Genomic DNA, 17,297 nt, shown 5'->3' with positions numbered 1-17,297 from the left:
AGTTTCCCGGATCTACTTTTTTCCCCTTTTTTGAAGATGTGAACTACATCAGCTCTTTTCCAGTTCTCTGGTAGTTCCCTAGTGCTCCAGGATCTTTGAAAAATAAAGTTCAGTGGTTCTGAGATCACATCTGCCAGTTCCTTGAGAACCTTGGGGTGTAATCAATCTTGTCCTGATGATTTGAACTTATCTAGGCTGGACAGGATCTCATTTACCATTTTCTTGCCTATCTTAACTTGTGTTTCTAATCTGTTTTTTATGGTACTATTTTTGATAGATTGGACTGTTTTTTCCCTTTGTGCAAAGACAGTTGCAAAAAATGAGTTAAATAGTTTTGCTTTCTCTCTCTTGCTTGCCACCTTCTTGCCACTTTCACCCACTAATGGACCAGTCATTTCCTTAACCTTTTTCTTGTTTTTCATATGTTGAAAGAAGTTTTTTTTGTTATTTTTTTACTTTCATCGCAAGCCTTAGTTCATTTTGAGCCTTAGCTTCCCTCACTTTGTCTTTGTAGGCTCTGGGTATTTGCTGATATTCTGCCTTAGTTATGCGCCCCTCTTTCCACTTTTTATACTTATCCTTTTTATCTTTCAATTTATCAGAGAGTTCTTTATGCAGCCATGCTGGTTTCTTTTGAGAGCTGTTATTTTTTTTCTTTGTTGGTATTGTGCTAGACTGTGCTTTTATTTTCTCACTTTTCAAAATTTCCCAAGCTTCTTGAGGTTTTTTCCTCTTGAGGATTCTCATCCATGGAATTCTTCCCTGTAGGGATAAGAGACAGGAGAAAGTTGCGAGCAGAAAACTGTCCTACCAACGCTTGTGCCTTTGTTATGCATCTTCTTCTTCCCCCCCCCCCACATCACCATGGTGACGTGACGCAGGTCTATGTGACTTTGCCAATTTGATAAGGCTAATGGGTGAACAACAAGTTTTCCTGTTTATGGCCTCTAACTTTTTACTCTAGAGGATTGGTAAAGGATTTTAGCCAATGAAATGCTGTTGCCATGCTGTATCTATTGCTATTTGAAAAACTCTATAAAAACAATAAACGGCTACGTTCGGGTGGCCATTTCTTTGCACCCTTCAATGACTAAGGAGTGATTACTACAGCTGGCGCCCTCAGCAGGGACATTTTGTTTTGGAACCCCTACGGGAAGAAGCAGCTGCCAACATACTTACCATCGTCTGGAACAGACCCTTAGGTGCACTTTCGTCTTACGAGACCCCTTAGTGAGTAAGTATGGGCTGTAAATTATTTCACCCTCAGCAAAAGCATGTACAGGAGTTCAGACTCCTGCTACAGAAATCAGGCTTGGCAACGCTTGAAACGAACATAAGGAAGCTGATTGGGGAGATAAGAAAACAGTGTTCTTCGAATCTTAAGCATCGGAGGCTTAGGCTAAAACACCTATAGTGTTCACTCCTGTCAGATAGAAAAGAAAAAAAATGGACCCAAATATTTCAGAACGGCAATTAACTTCAGCCCGCTTCTGCTTGCAACTAAGTAAAATTTATTCCTTTAAAAAACATCTTTAATTGGATTTTCAGCTTCTTCTGAAGAGGCTAATTCTTTGCTGATTAGTTAAAGTCATAAATCAAATTTACTCCCTCAGAACAAAGTCTTTTGAGCAATCGGAATGCTCTGCAATATATTAAGTTAGCCGTCAGACAAATGTCTGGTTGTGTTTTGTGTTATGTGTGTGTGTGTGGCTACTCAGAACATTATGCTTGGGCTTGGAATGGTGAGAAAAATGGGAAATGATTAGGGCCCTCAAAACCACTTTTTGGTTAAAATCACCTTGTCATTTTTCTCGCTTCTTGCAGGACAAGTTATATGTCTAAATAAATGTTGTTGTAACAGTATCTGTGTATATACATTTGTTTGTGTTGTTCTGTGTTATTCCAAGACTTGGAAAAGGCTCAAAGCCCTCTCTGATATCAACAATACAAAAAGGCCTTGCTAAGAATATATGGTTTGCCTGGAGAAAGTATGAAATGAAATAATTGTATGTGGAATGGTTTTATGCAAACAGTCAGTATGAAACTGAATGAGTTAATTTGTTGAAGTGTGTGTTAGCCTTTAAAACCCACCCATTCTTTCCCTAACTGTGAAAATAATAGTAAATATTTGTATGAGATAATTTATTGCAAAATGCATAGGAAGGAGGTGAAACTATTTTTTGGTGGTGATATTTCCCCCCCCCCTCTCTTCGGCTGGCTGCGTAGCTTAAAAAGCCAGAGACAGGAAGGAGGGGGGGGGGAACTGTTCGTTTAAATTTTTTTTCCTCTGCTTGGAATTGTAATCTGAGAAGAGTGGAGTGAATCTGAAACTTGACATTCACCTATGCAGTTTCGGCAAATAAATTTTTTTTTACTCAAAAGAGAAACAGCAATGTTGGACAATATTTTTTATATCCAACAGCCAAAAGAACTAACTGAATTACATTGTTATAGATTTATAAATGTTTAACCTATTTATATACAAATTGTTTCCATCTGAATGGATTTTGCTTAAATTGACGCACCAAAGATACAATTTAATTGGCTTTCAAAAAATATAAAATGATTTAGGATTGCAATAAGTCCCAGAAAAAAATATAGTTGCACAAATTGATGACATCATGAATACTCAATTTGTGGACAGAATTTTACACTTTTGATTTTTTCCTACTAGTAAATTACCTAATGGAGCGTTAACTGTAATAGAAGTACAGAAAGTATATTGAATTGAATAATATTTACTTATACCATATCCCATCCCAAAATGTTTTATTTTTTATCCAGGTGGTTGCTAAAATGATAACCTTAGGAGGCACAAGAGCTTGCCGTGGAAAAGGAACTGATTAATTAATATTGTTTTCAAAAATAACTTATCTCTTTAATGTGCTTTAACTGACTATATAGGCTGTATTTCATATCATTTGCCTAATGATTTTTGACTTGCTTGTTTCCTTTCTAGTCCAGACACTATTTTCTTCCTCTTTTTCCCTTGCCACAAGTTATTGCTTTTTCTGATGGAGGGTGAATGAGGAGCAATTGTTTACAAGGATGATATCTGGAAAGTGTCCTACACTGCAATGCAACCCTTATCACAATGCTCAGAATTATTTTAGCTTTTCAAATCTTTTCTCAACAGTCTTTTAACTTAATCTCTGACTCTCATTAAGTGTGCCAACTTACTTTTACTTCTTCAGGTGCTTACATCATGCCCAGGATTGGCCCCAATCTTCTGACTTTGTTTTTAACTTTGCAGCAGCTGCTCCATAACTGAAAGCATTTATTATTTTGTATCTCATATACACAATCACTCCTCCCTTCCTGGGCCTAATTTTTTTTTGTATGTCTTTTGTATGTCTTTTTTATGTCTTTTATGTGGTTTTGCCTCTAATCAACTATGACAAATGGACATTATCCATGTTCTCTCTTTTTGGCTTTTTAGAAATGTATATTCACAAATAGGTATTTAGGAACAATTTCCCCCACCTCTATGAGGGGAAACAGGTTCACATGTTATTTTTTATCTTTTTTTGGACAATTTTATACAACCTGAAATATTGTTTTTACTCATGGTCTTCTCTATAATTCCACGGGTCAAGCTATCGTGGAACGTGCTAATTGGTCTTTCAAGGACTGCCTTCACAAACAAATAAAAAAGGACGGATTATCTAGGATACCCAATTTGTCGTGGGTAATACAACAGGTTCAAAAAGTATTATTTACATTACACCAATTGAATATTTCCATTCCAAATTTGACTGCTTATCAGAGACACTCTCAACAGAAAACAAGCTTGCCTCCACCTCTGGCAAATCGGGCATTACCAGACAAAGCATGGTTGGGATCAGTCCCTCTGATCACTTGGGGGCGGGGCTACGCTGCTGTGCTTGCTCCAACAGGACCTTTGCGGATTCCAGCGCGTTGTGATCACCCAGCCAGGGATGTCGTTGCACCAGTCCCTGGACCCAGTCCCAGAAATGGCAAGGGTGACTCTACAGATGGCACAGCAAGTAATCCAATCCTGACATGCCAGGCAGCCAGTGACATGGGGAGATGTAAAGAACTTGATCCCCGAGAACCTGTATGCTGCCATTTTTGCGGTTTTAACTGCAAATTTCTTATCCATCATTTGTTTATGTCTGATTGTTAACATCTGCCCTTTGACAACTGTAACTGTCATCCCACTCAAACAATCATTCGAACGAATGAAGCAAAATCTAACATCACACAAAATGACTTCTTTTGTTTATCTGAAATGTATTACATGTAATTTGCTTTCTATATGTTTAGTCTTTGTTTGCACCCCTTCTGCAGTAATTCAAAACTTCACTGACTCTGGGAGGTTATTGCTTAAAAAACCTCACTGTCATTGCATTGGCTCACCTGCTTTAAATTGCACAGCTTCAATAGAGACTTCCTTTCATTTTGGACATGCTTGGCTACTGCAAGGAGGGTTTTTTTACGTGTGGTCAAGAAACTTTAAATTATATTCCTGCTAATATTAGTGAAGCGCAATGTGGCCTCAGCCAGCTGATTCCTGTTTTGCTTTCCAAACAACAAGTTCACACGAACCATTCTCCACGTGATGTCATGCTAGACAACACTTGTGACTTTGAGACAACCTTACTTTGTAGCATTGGCTATATCTTTAGTGGGTGTACAAGGACTTGCTGTTCGTGCCCACCTCAACATTAATGCTATTATATGAAATTTGGCAAAGACAATTAATACTACTTCAACTATTTCAGCGATCAACCATGAACTGCAAAATTTGAGAAGAACTATTTTGCAAAATCACGTTGCAATTGATTATATGCTTCTACACCAGCATTTCGGTTGTAAACGTTTTGAGGAAATGTATTGTTTCAATATTTTTGATAATTCATGAACCATCCAGCACCAGATTTAAATTTTACACAATTTGGCCTTTGATTTGAAAATTGGTACCTTAGGATTTTTATAGATGCTGCTTATGTAATGTATTTCTTTCATTTTGCAATATATGTATTAGAGCTTTAAATCCCAGTAGATCCTCTCTCACATTGCCTCAGGGTCAAGTTTTGGCCCTATATTAACAACTGCAAGGATGCTCCTCTCCTAATTATAATCTTTTTATTAACCCCGCTTATGGCGATATTTCGTCTAACAAAACAAAAAGGAGTGAGATGTAGGGATAAGAGACAGGCGAAAGTTGCGAGCAGAAAACTGTCCTAACAACGCTTGTGCCTTTGTTATGCATCTTCTTCTCCCCCCCCCCCACATCACCATGGTGACGTGACGCAGGTCTATGCGACCTTGCCAATTTGATAAGGCTAATGGGTGAACAACAAGTTTTCCTGTTTATGGCCTCTAACTTTTTTACTCTTGAGGATTGGTAAAGGATTTTAGCCAATGAAATGCTGTTGCCATGCTGTATCTATTGCTATTTGAAAAACTCTATAAAAACAATAAACGGCTACGTTCGGGTGGCCATTTCTTTGCACCCTTCAATGACTAAGGAGTGATTGCTACACTTCCCAAGATCTCTTTAAGTTTACTGAAATTGGCTCTGTTAAAGTCCAAGACTCTAGTTTGACTGTGTTCTATTGCTTGTGCTTCCATAATGTTGAATTTCAATATTGCATGATCACTTCCTCCCAAGGTTCCTGTGGCTTCAACACCTTCTGTCATTTCATCTCTGTTAGAAAAGTCTGTTATAGGGCCAAGAGGCTTAAGAGGTGGTACAGAGGTTAAAGGAGTGGTACAAATTAGCAAAACATCCACATTTCTCCATTTTTTTGAAATGATCAGTATCTCTTTTGTGAACATAAGTTCTTTACTCATTTGTAAAATACTGTTTTGGAATGAAGCCATTATTTTTCTCCTTCTTTGCTTTAAGCTTGAAACTTGGTTTTGTCAGCTGTATTTTAAATTTCTACTTCTTTCAGCCTCAGGCAATAAACTAATTAATTGTTGAAGAATTTTTTGCCTACTTTATCTTGTAGAAATAGCAAATGCTTCAGTTTATGTTATGTTTTGTTTCTTAATTACTTAAATATATTGTAAGATTTACTATCAAGCGAATTTGTCAAATTGACATTGTGTGGCTGTTTAAGATTTAAAATCTTTTTTTCCACTACTTTTTCTTGCTTCATTTACCTATAATCTGTTGTTGAATCATGTTCCATGAAATGATCTGGGTTGTATAAATACAGATTTTTTTTAAAAAAAACTTTTTGCTGTCATTTAATGGCTGTCTGGATTTTTTTTAGGGGATGATTTTATTGCAAGTACAAGATTGAACATCTTTTTCTTTAAAATAAATGCTCTGTTCCATTGATGATGGCTTGCTTTTCAGCAATATCAATATATTAAATATAATAATCTATTAAATATAGAAAATTATTTCTGATTTTATTCTTGTCATCATATTTTTAATCTCATTCAATCAATCCATTACTTTAATCTTATATTACTTTATATGTTTACATTATATTTTTATTTTGTACAATACCTTGAATTGCTGTGAATGATAAGTAGCATTTGATTAACAACACAGTAATATCAGAATACAGACAGACTTTGAAGCATTCATTTAAAATCATAAGCAAACAGATTTCCTCATACTTCTTTAGAAGTAAAAAATCTAGAAAAACAACACTTTCCCCCATTTGATAAGAAGTGGATTCAAATGCATTATAAAAATAGCTTTTGTAAGTATGTCAGAATTCCTGCAAGACTTATCTCCTGTTGCAATAATTTGTTTGCTCTTAAAGTTATTTCTTCAGTGTAGATGTTTTGTTTTCCTGAGGCAAAGAACAAGTGTTGTTTCCATTTCAAATCGAAGTTCAGTACCAATGCTTGCCAAAAATATTTTGGCAGTTGATTCAGAAAACTGTCCAGAGAGGGTAAAAAGAGAGAGACAACATGTCTCTGGCTGAGGAATACTGGGAGTTGTAGTCCACAAGTCATAAAAGGGCCAAGTTTGAAGATCCCTGTGTTAGTACAACAATTACTACTCATAGTTATAGTAATAACCACAACATCAATTTGGTGTTCAATCTTCTTATCCTAAATCTGGTGCCTAAGATAAATGTCTCATCTTTCCTAAAGGCATTGTTTGTCCTATCTTGACAGAATTAATCCCCCATTCAATAAACAAATAAACAAACAACAACTTGAAAGTCTATTGCTATCTCAACTGGGACCAGAGCATGATTATAGTGATGACAGCATCTTCTTTTAGAAAATTTAAGTATGCAACTCATACTTTGAACTAAGGCAGAGAAAAATCTCTTTCTACCCATTCCTGGTTGTTGTGAAGGTGGCCACATTTGTGACAATGGATTTAGAATGGGAGAATCACAGAAAGAGTTAGTCTTTCAGCTGTCATTGTTGATTTATTTATTAAATTTATATGCTGCCATCTTATTATCCAAAGAAATAATTTTAATGAACTGCTTCAAAGTGAGATTCCAACTTTTCTTTTTTAGGAATCTTTGGGTTTCACTCGCTTAAAATCAGATTTATTAAAAGTCTATGTGAGTTTTGTTTGCTTGTTATATTTTGTTTTGTTTTCACCATAAGATTGAGATTATCATAAGATTATCATTATGATGTGATAAACATGCTAAACATCATGAAAAGTAATGCATTTTTAGGTTACACTATATTTTGATCTTGGAAAATGATTTCTAATTCAGAATCCACTAACTATAATCAAACACAACTTGATAGAGCTTTGTTCTGCCAGTGTTTGATATTTCCAGTGGCACTGCCTAGTGTGCATCTCTAGCCATTAGTAAACCACAGTGGGTCAGATGAAGAGATTCTAAAGAGCCAGATAAAGGGAAGCAAGATGACAAACATATTATTTACAATTTCTAAGTTGAAAACATGGGGCCAATTAATAAATGATTTGTGGACAGATGAAAATAATAGAGTAGCTATATAAAAACTAGCAAATGTTTACAACTAAAAATAAATTATAATTGTGAAAAAAAATGAAGGAAAGAATATAAAGTAAAATATATTGATAATTCATGAGAATACCTCATTACCCAGAACCACACATGTATACACAAACATTACAGTCAAAACAAATGTCAAAGCAATAATATCCTATATTAACAGCATTAACATTGTAGAACAGACTGTCCTCTTTGGGGATAAGCACATGCAGTCCATCCTGAAGATCTTCTTTGAGGATGGTACAGGACTGGGCAGAGGTCATATCTTCATACCAGTGGGTGGCATCTCCTCCTCTTCAAAATGATCCTCAATGGCAAACTTTCCATCAGCCAACTGACTGCCCGGCCTTTGCACTGCTTGCTGACCACCTTGTTCTTAACCTTAGACAGCTTCTTGCCCTTGCTGAGGATGGCCTTGGCATTGCGAGGAGAGAGGGTCAGTGCCCCATTTTTTCTTCTGAGGGCCGATTGCAGGACTTTGCTCTTCTTGCAACAAACTTTCTCCTGGGAACTTTTGATGCCGCTGTAAGTTGTTTCTGATATTTTCCATTTTTTCTTCTTGGGCTTTCCCTCGGCCCTCAGCTCTCTACACAGTATGGATAGGCTAGTTTTTACAGACTTGATCTTCCTGCTGTCACTCTTGCCCATGGAAACCTGTCGCAATGAACCGAGTGTGCTTGCATTTCCTAGGCCGCCCTGGTCCCCGTTGAGCTGGACTCCAGGAACTCTCCTCTCGCTCATGGTCATGCCGCCTCTGCAGTTTGGCCAATTCCCACTGTTTCTCTTTGTAGCATCGCTGCAGTTCCGCTAGGTGCATGTGCATCTCCACTTCCTGTGGGTCCAAATTCTCAATTGCTGCTTTCAGAGAGCAAACAGGCTTGGCTTTAGGGGTCCAGATGTATTTCCGTTGGGGGACCTGCATGCGAGGGCGCAGCCATGCGGCGAAACCTCTTCCAGCTCAACAGGAGCAGTAAAAAGCTGCGGGCCAAAGAGGTATATACAAGTATATACAACTCTTTTTCTAATGCCTGGGCTGCCCAAGAACAAGAGTCAGTATGATTTGAGCAGAGACCTGTTGATCCCTACATCCAATTTTCCCTTCTCTCCTACTGTCTCTATCTCAAGGCAACACACAGCACTTATTTCCTATCTTTTTCATGCAGTGCTGCTTCTTCCAGCCCACTACACAACACAGGTGGATCAATATCCAAGATATTGGATTGAATGTTGAACAAGTTATGCATATCTATCCCATTTACTGTTTATTTTCCCATTCCATGAATAGCTAGGATCTGTATCAGAGCAAACCTATCATAATAATAGTTGATCCAAAGAGAAGGTAGAGGTGGCACAAGAGGAGGAGGAGGAGGAGGAGGAGGAGGAAGCCTTTAAAATTCTGTTTTTGCAGTACCAGTAATTCTAAAATTAATATAACATTATTTGTATTTAAGACAGCATACAATAATGTTAGGATTCATTTTATTATTGGGAAGCATTAGAACCATTTTTTTTAATAAATGGGGTTTCTTGATGACTATTTATTACAGAGGAAGCTGTCTCAACTTATTCCAGTTTCCTCCTAGTATTACTGTCTTGATAAATCTGATATGACTGTTCTTTCTAAAGTAATGGAATTTTTACTTTTACCCACAGGATGAACTTTAGAAAGTGTTTAATCAGAGATTTTATGCTCCAGAGGACCTTCAGAACTCAACTAATTTGAAAAGCCGATATTCTGAAGCCAAAATAGCAACTTAGTTATTAAAGGCAATTATCTGTACAGGAAAGAGGGGAAAAGTCTTCAAATCTTTTCTTTTCAAATCTCAAGTGCTTACTGCATGACTCTGCATGAATCAGAGGGATTTATTTGATTCCCCTCACTGATCTCCACCTGGAAATTTTATAATAAATAATAAATGTATTATTTCTCTATTACTGACCTTTTTCTTTTTTGCCCTGTTTACAATTAGCCATCTTTTGTTACATCATCTTACAAAATTCATTGAAAGAATAATGTTTAAACATAATAAAAAGTGAGCTCTGTATTTTTTTTAGGAAATTTGTGTTTCAGTTTATATTATATTTGCCATTTGATTTACTCTTTAAAAAACATTTTTTCTTTCTCTGAGAGCAATACATACATGGGGAGAAAATACTTAAATAGATTATAATCTTTGAAATTCAGAGGTCTGCAGAAAATGACATCCTAACAGCAAGACATTTCTGGAACAAATATAGTGATAATGGAATTTTAATTTACATGAGCAGGGAAACTGAGGAAAACTGGGGTAGAAGCATAGAAAAATGTCTAGCAGGAATTTGAACATTAGTTTATTCAAAGAATATGACAATAAAAGAATCTCATAGAAGCAACAACTGTGAAATTTTAATTTTCTCCTATTGCTTAAATAGGAAAAGGGATCCTTGTGTCAGTTTATAGTCACTGTCTCTTTAAATTACAAAAAAAAGAACTGTGAACCAAATAAGTGTCAGTCTTGACTCCTAATCTGGTCAATGAAATCAGGTACAATTTATATTCATTCAGTGAAAATAAAAACTCTCACCAGTGATTTCCATTTCTTCTCATGATTATTGTATTTTTTTCTGTCTTATCTATATGACTGTTTAAAATACTATAGTTTCTTTTAACACCAGTAGGCTTAAATTAATTACTAGTAGGTCTTCCTACCCTCAATTATCAACAGAATTTCCCTGCAAGAAGAAAACATATTATTTCTTGTCCACATCCTTACCTTTGCTCCAAAATAAAAAATAGATAAAAAATGAAATAGTGCAGATATTTTCTATTGTATGAAAACTTCACTGTAATTTCATCATTTTATGACTCAAAAAAGAAAAATTCTGGAAGGTTTTTTTGATGACTTAAGAATTTAAAGGAACCTAATTCAAAAACTGCTATGCTGATTTTTATCAGACTTGGCATATTTTATGTCTTAGAGCAATCTAGCTTGTCATTACTTTTCTTCCTGATTTGCTGAAAAATGTTGTAGGTAGGTACAAAAACAGATTTAAAATACATTCTGTTCTATGAAATGTTGCTCTTACATAAATATTGATTCTTCCCATTCTATCAGAAAAACAAATATATAAATCCAATATAACTTACAGTATATATGTTTTATTTTTTGGGAATAAAAATAATATTTTTTATTATTGGAAAATTCTCATGTGAAACGATTCTTTACTCATGATTGGCACAAAGTCTATTTCAGAATTGACTAATAAAATGGATTAGATAATCCTTAACACATTTAAGAGGTCAAAATCTATTTCATCTAATTTTGGGTGTTTTTAATGTAAAATAATATAAAATATATATTCTCTTGACTTTCATACTTTAATTAACTTTCTCTGATGAACTGATACTATGGCACATAAAGCTAGTTTAGTAAATTAATGTGATTAAATAATACTTAATTTATAACAATTAATTTCAGTACAGTATTTTTTTGCTATTAGTTTTCCTATTTAGTCAAGTTGAAACATTTGGACTGATACTGATTTGAGTGTATTAGAATTGTTTAGGACTCTGCTTTGGGCTACCTCTGTGTCAGATGTGATATAATATGGTGAAAATTGTCTTTTTCCTTATCCTGGCTGCTCTTCAAAACAGGTCTGGCAAATATCGCTGCTGCTTCATCTCTAATGTCAGCTGGATATTAGTATGCTTTGAAAGCAGGAGATCTTTACAATTTCTGACAACATAAAGTAACCTGGGCTTCATCCCAATTCTGTTCCAGCAGCACATTGAGATTCCACTGTGCCATAAAGCAGCTAAATATAAGTCCTATTTATTTAGATAAATATACATGTAAATCTGGATTTAAATCTGTGGCTGAAGAAATTTGAAAATTACAAGAAGAATGTAATTTACATTACTATATTTGGTATAATCATTATATACTTGTCAAACCTGCCTCAGCTTGAATATCTAAGTAAGAATGATCCTTAACTCCATTTATCGAGAAAGGTATAGTTTACTAGAAGTCAAGTGAATTATAGTAATGAATAGCCAGAACTGAAAATTGTGAGCCAAAATCCCCAAGTCTAACTTTTTCCTACCTTAGTTGCCTCTGATCCTGGGCCCCCATGTCCAAACAAATTCCAACAAAATGTTTTTAGATAACAACTAAGTCATATCTTATTTCAACAACAGGGTCCACTTTTGGATACATATTTACTTGTGCTCACCAATGGGATTCCTGATTATCATGAATTCTTGGTTTTAAATTGTTTAAAAATTCAGTTTGGAGCAGGGAGGGGTACTTACAATTTGCCAATTGTCTTTTTTCCTGTACAGAATAAAACTGATGAATCCAGCATTTTTTCTGGGACAATAACTTGGACTTATACAACTGGCATATCAGTTGTGGATTTTCTTTATAATACTTCCCCTATCAATTTTATTCATTAGAAACACAGAGAAAATGTATTTCTCATGAAATAAAAAAATAAAGCTTTATTAGATTCAGTTATGGAAATTGTATAATACAGTTATGTATAGATTTTTATAAATAAAGACACATTTAGAAACTTTGTCCTTTTGAAAGTTTTTTTTTTAAAGTATATCTGTCCTTTTTAAAGTTTTATTTTTTTAAAAAACTGGAAGAGCTGAAAGAATTAGATTTGGAGATAATGCATAAGATAGAAGGACAAAAGGGAAAGGGAAGGAAGTAAAGTATTCCTTAGGAACTCTAAAGGCCAGAAAAATGGATGTTGAGGGTGTTCATATGCCCTACAAATTTCAGGTAACACAGTTCAGGTTTTCTTAAGGAAAAAAATATTTTGATTTTGTATATGCAAAGTTTCAGCTATGCAGGATACACATGCACACACAAACACATATATTCTACAAATATTAAGCCTAGTACCATATATTCCGGCATATAGGGTGACCCGGCATATAAGACAACCCCCTAGTTCAACGCCGGGTTGCAAGACGATTGACGCTGAGTCGCAAGACGATCGACGCCAAGTCGCATGCCTAGAAAGTCATCTTATATGCCAGAAACTACTGGTATTTCCGGCATATAAGACGATCGACACCGAGTCGCATGCCTAGAAAGTCATCTTATACACTGGAAACTACGTTATTTCCGGTGTATAAGACGATTGACGCCGAGTCACATACCTAGAAAGTTGTCTTATATGCCAGAAACTACCTTATTTCCGGCATATGACTTGGCGTATAAGATGACCCTCGAGTTCGGAGGCTGTTTCAATACTCTCAAAAGTCGTCTTATACACCGGAATATACAGTAATATTTGCCTGAAATAAAAATCTAAATGAAAAACATAAGAGGAAGGAAACAAATGAAAAGAATTGTGTAAAGGGCTTACTTACTGCTCATTCCACAAACCATTATGAAAACTGATCAGATTGTTTTGTACTAATAGTGGAAAAGAAACTTTATAGAGAATGCAAAATATGCAAGGGAGTTATATTAACAAAACTGAGAGGCATCTCGGCTCTGTTTTTCATAAACTGTACTAAATCCAGTAATCTTAACATGTATAAGTATGCAATGGATTAAACAATGCAAATACACTGCTTGGGCTGCTTCTGCATCCACATGATCTTCATTTTCAATGTTCTGTGACAGTTTCCCAGCTAGTCTCATAATCCTTCAGTCCCTCTCACACAGCAGCAGCCACTTATCTGCCTGCTGGGAAGAGAAGGGAAGGGAAATTTCTGATGCTCTCTGCCAGATTCCACAAGGAAACTCAGTGGGGAAGCTGGAAGGAAGTCGAAAATTATTCCTGCTCCCACTGCTTTTATGCCCATCATTGGTTTCTATTTCTCTGTTTAAGTAAGGAAATATTTTTGAAGTGATGAGCCAATGGGGCATGGGTTTTCTAGTATATTTTAAAATTCAGGTTCAGAATACTAGCAAGTTTTTTTTTCAACATTTCTGATTAAAATGTAAAAGTAACTGCATTAATTAAAAACAGTCACAACATTTCAGTAAAATGTAATTTACTTGGCCCATACAAGATGGTTTAGCTTTGTATTTATCTTGTGGCCCATCACACCACACAGCCAATTTGATTCTCTTAGTTGAAGCAAAAAGCAGTAAGATACTTTATATTGCTTTGAAATGTTCCCATAGGCAATAGAACCTTCTATGCATCACTTCTATTGTTACCATGGCCAGAAAGGGTTCATTTAATTATCAGCAAATACAATTTGTTCAAACACTATCTCAGTATTAGGGAAAAATAGAGGTATTATACTATTTACATAATTGATGATAGCTTGACAAAGAAAACTCTTCATCCTCTATAAAATAAATGAGCAAATAAAGAATACATTTTCAGAATCTCAAACCGCATAAATACAAATATTTTTAAATGCAATCAAAACAAACAGAACAAAATAATAATCATGAAACCTTTTAAAACTTGTACCTGAATCCTGGAGATGAACAAAGGCATCCATATTGATAACAATTTCATCTCAGAGGGAATCAGTCTGTACAATAAAAGATGACAACTTTTAAAGTTTGAAAGAATGAGTTTACATTTTCCCCCATAAAGAAAACACCAACTTTTTCTAAGTAAGTCACAGATCCTGATTGTAAGTTCCTGCAGAGTAAGGACTAACTAAGTTTAAAGGCAGGTATGGAGATTGGAGAAGTAGGTGAAGGAATATAGCAGAGAGTAGAGTATACAATGATGATAAAGAGAAGCCTGTGAAGAAGTGCTTGAAATTCCCTTATCAAGGCTTGTATAAACTTATTGTCCCAGACTCTTGCTGCCTAGTTAGAATCTAGGTTATTTGTCAGGCACTGAATAGAGCTGTTGGAATTGCTTATATAAGCAAGAAGGGGCCATAGTCTTCACAAGTAGGGGTTGCCTGTTTGCTGAGCCTGGGATGTCCATTGAGTCTTTTGGTGTGAGGTAGAATCAGAAATTCTTCTTGTCAAACTTAGGTGTCTTGAAATCTAAGTCTATTCTTACACTTCTACATGTTAGTGTTCCCTTTTATTACTACTCCAGATATTTGTCCTAATACACTTCATGCTTCTGTATCTGCACTTGTAGAAGCTTCAGAGTTGTTAAGAGCACAATCATGAAAAAAACAATCTGATAATCTTGAAGCTGGTTGCAGTTCAGATCATCTTAGTGTTTAAAGGTTATTTGTTAACTCAAAGGTTATTTTGTTAACAAGAGACCTTTGAAATGCCAGAAAGCTTTGAAGAGCTATTCAAGCTGAAATGATGTTCATATTGCCTGTTTATGATACAGATCCACATGAAATCTGAGATTCCCCATTTCAGATTTGGGCAATTATGAGTAGAAAAATGGGGCATTTGCAATTTATCTACAATATAATAACATGATGAATTAGAATTATGATTATTCTATTGGCTGGTATCTTGCTGAGAAATCAGTTACTATGAAAGTCAACTGTTTATGAAATCAGTTCTGAAATACAATAAAATCTATACTTCTATCAAGTCTTTCTAATTCTATAATGATATGTTAATTCTTTAGGAATTATCCATTCTCTATTGTAACCTATCCCTACTTTCATGCTAGATAATGTGCATATGTGTTTTTGTATTTTCTACCTAAAGCCTTGAATATATCATCTTCCAAAGGATGAATTGTTAGCATAAGAGCCCTGTGTCAAGCATCAAAGAAACATTATTCTGTTTCAGCCATTTTTGTTTCTTAGCTTGCCAACAGACGCAGGGGGTGAAGGGGGATGTTTCGAGTGCTCAATGCATTTGTAAATAGTCCAGCCTGGGAACCAAGGTCATTGAAGAATTGTTTGGCTGGGAACTGGAGAATTTTCTCAAAACAAATTTCTGACACTTAATTGGAGAATGTGACCTGCACTTTCAGAGACGAAGGGAGGTTCTGCATTTTTAATTTACTATTATAATACCATTTTCACCAGAGATGATTTTCTACTCATCAGCTGATGTGGTTCCCATCTTCAAAAAAGGGGGAAAAAAAGAACCAGGAAACTATAGACCTATCAGCTTGACATCAATACCTGGGAAGATAGTGGAAAAAATAATCAAAAACACAGATCTCTGAATGTCTAGAAACAAAGTTAAAACTAGTGGCCAGCACAGGTTTATTAAAAACAGATTGTGCCAAACCAATTTTATTTCATTCTTTGACAAAGTGACTAAATTAGTAGACCAGCAAAATGCTGTGGACATAGTATATTTAGACTTCAGCAAGGTCCCTTTTAGTTCTATTCTGATTCTGAGTGCTGATATGCTGTACTCAATAATATTTTGCATTAGAGATTGGAATGTCTCACCTGTAATTACTTTGTTGGGATCATTGGTCAGAACTTAATCACCGTGGTGGTGCAGTGGTTAGAATGTAGTACTGCAGGCTATTTCTGCTGACTCCTGGCAGTTCGAGTGTCACCAGCTCAAGGTTGACTCAGGCTTCCATCTTTCTGAGGTCGGTAAAATAAGGACCCAGATTGTTGGGGACAAATTGTTGATTCTGTAAACAACTTAGAGAAGGCTGTAAAGCACTGTAAAGTGATATATAAGTCTAAATGCTATTGCTATATAGATTCTCTTCTAAGGATAAGCAAATCATTCAGTTTCTTGGAAACAGGACGATGCAAAGAATTAGGATCAAGACTGTCTTTCCCATGAAAGTTTATAAAGAGAGTTTGGGTTAGCCACTATCTGGCAGGTCAACTTACATCACTGGGTGGTTGTTGTGGGTAAAAAAAATGGAGAAAGGGATATATGCTACCCTATCTAGCTTTACGATACCAAATACATATATACATACAGGTTATGTTTATTTCTGCACCATAGATATAGTTGAAGAAATATAGAGGAACTCCATTTGCATGATGCATTTTACATGAATATGGAAGAAAAGAGTGTCATGAAAACTTCAAATATAATTAATATTCTGTAGCTAATTAGTCCTGAAGCATTTGTATATAACCCCCAATGGTCTTGGCTGTCTTCAGGTTAATGTGAATCTCATTGTGTTATGAATGCTCTTAATGGAGGTTGAATTATTTTTTATTGATAATCATAATTGCAATGAAGTCCTTGGGAAAATCTATAAAAATAGGATTACTGTAGGTATCTGCCTAGATATTTGTCTCTGAAGACTGGCATGATAATAATAATAATAATAATAGTAAAGTTGGAAGGGACCTTGGAGGTCATCTAGTCCAACCCCCTGCTCGGGCAGGAAACCCTACACCATTTCGGACAAATGGCTGTCCAGTCTCTTCTTAAAAACTTCCAGTGTTGGAGCATTTACTGCTTCTGGAGGCAAGCTGTTCCACTGATTAATTGTTCTCACTGTCAGGAAGTTTCTCCTTAGTTC

The 17,297-nt window shown here is 35.5% G+C and overlaps 1 long non-coding RNA gene across 1 annotated transcript; it reads left to right on the top strand.

Moving 5' to 3' along the window:
* The first annotated feature begins 1,082 nt into the window (after positions 1–1,082).
* LOC120300835 lies at positions 1,083–9,878 on the top strand. The gene is made up of 2 exons (XR_005554749.1): positions 1,083–1,234; positions 8,333–9,878. It is a non-coding gene; the product is annotated as an uncharacterized LOC120300835 (long non-coding RNA).
* Positions 9,879–17,297: the final 7,419 nt, after the last annotated feature.

The sequence above is a fragment of the Crotalus tigris genome, unplaced genomic scaffold, assembly GCF_016545835.1.
Source record: "Crotalus tigris isolate CLP2741 ecotype Arizona unplaced genomic scaffold, ASM1654583v1 scf7180000024359.8030256, whole genome shotgun sequence".
NCBI lineage: Eukaryota > Metazoa > Chordata > Lepidosauria > Squamata > Viperidae > Crotalus > Crotalus tigris.
This window is presented reverse-complemented; position numbering and strand designations above follow the sequence as displayed.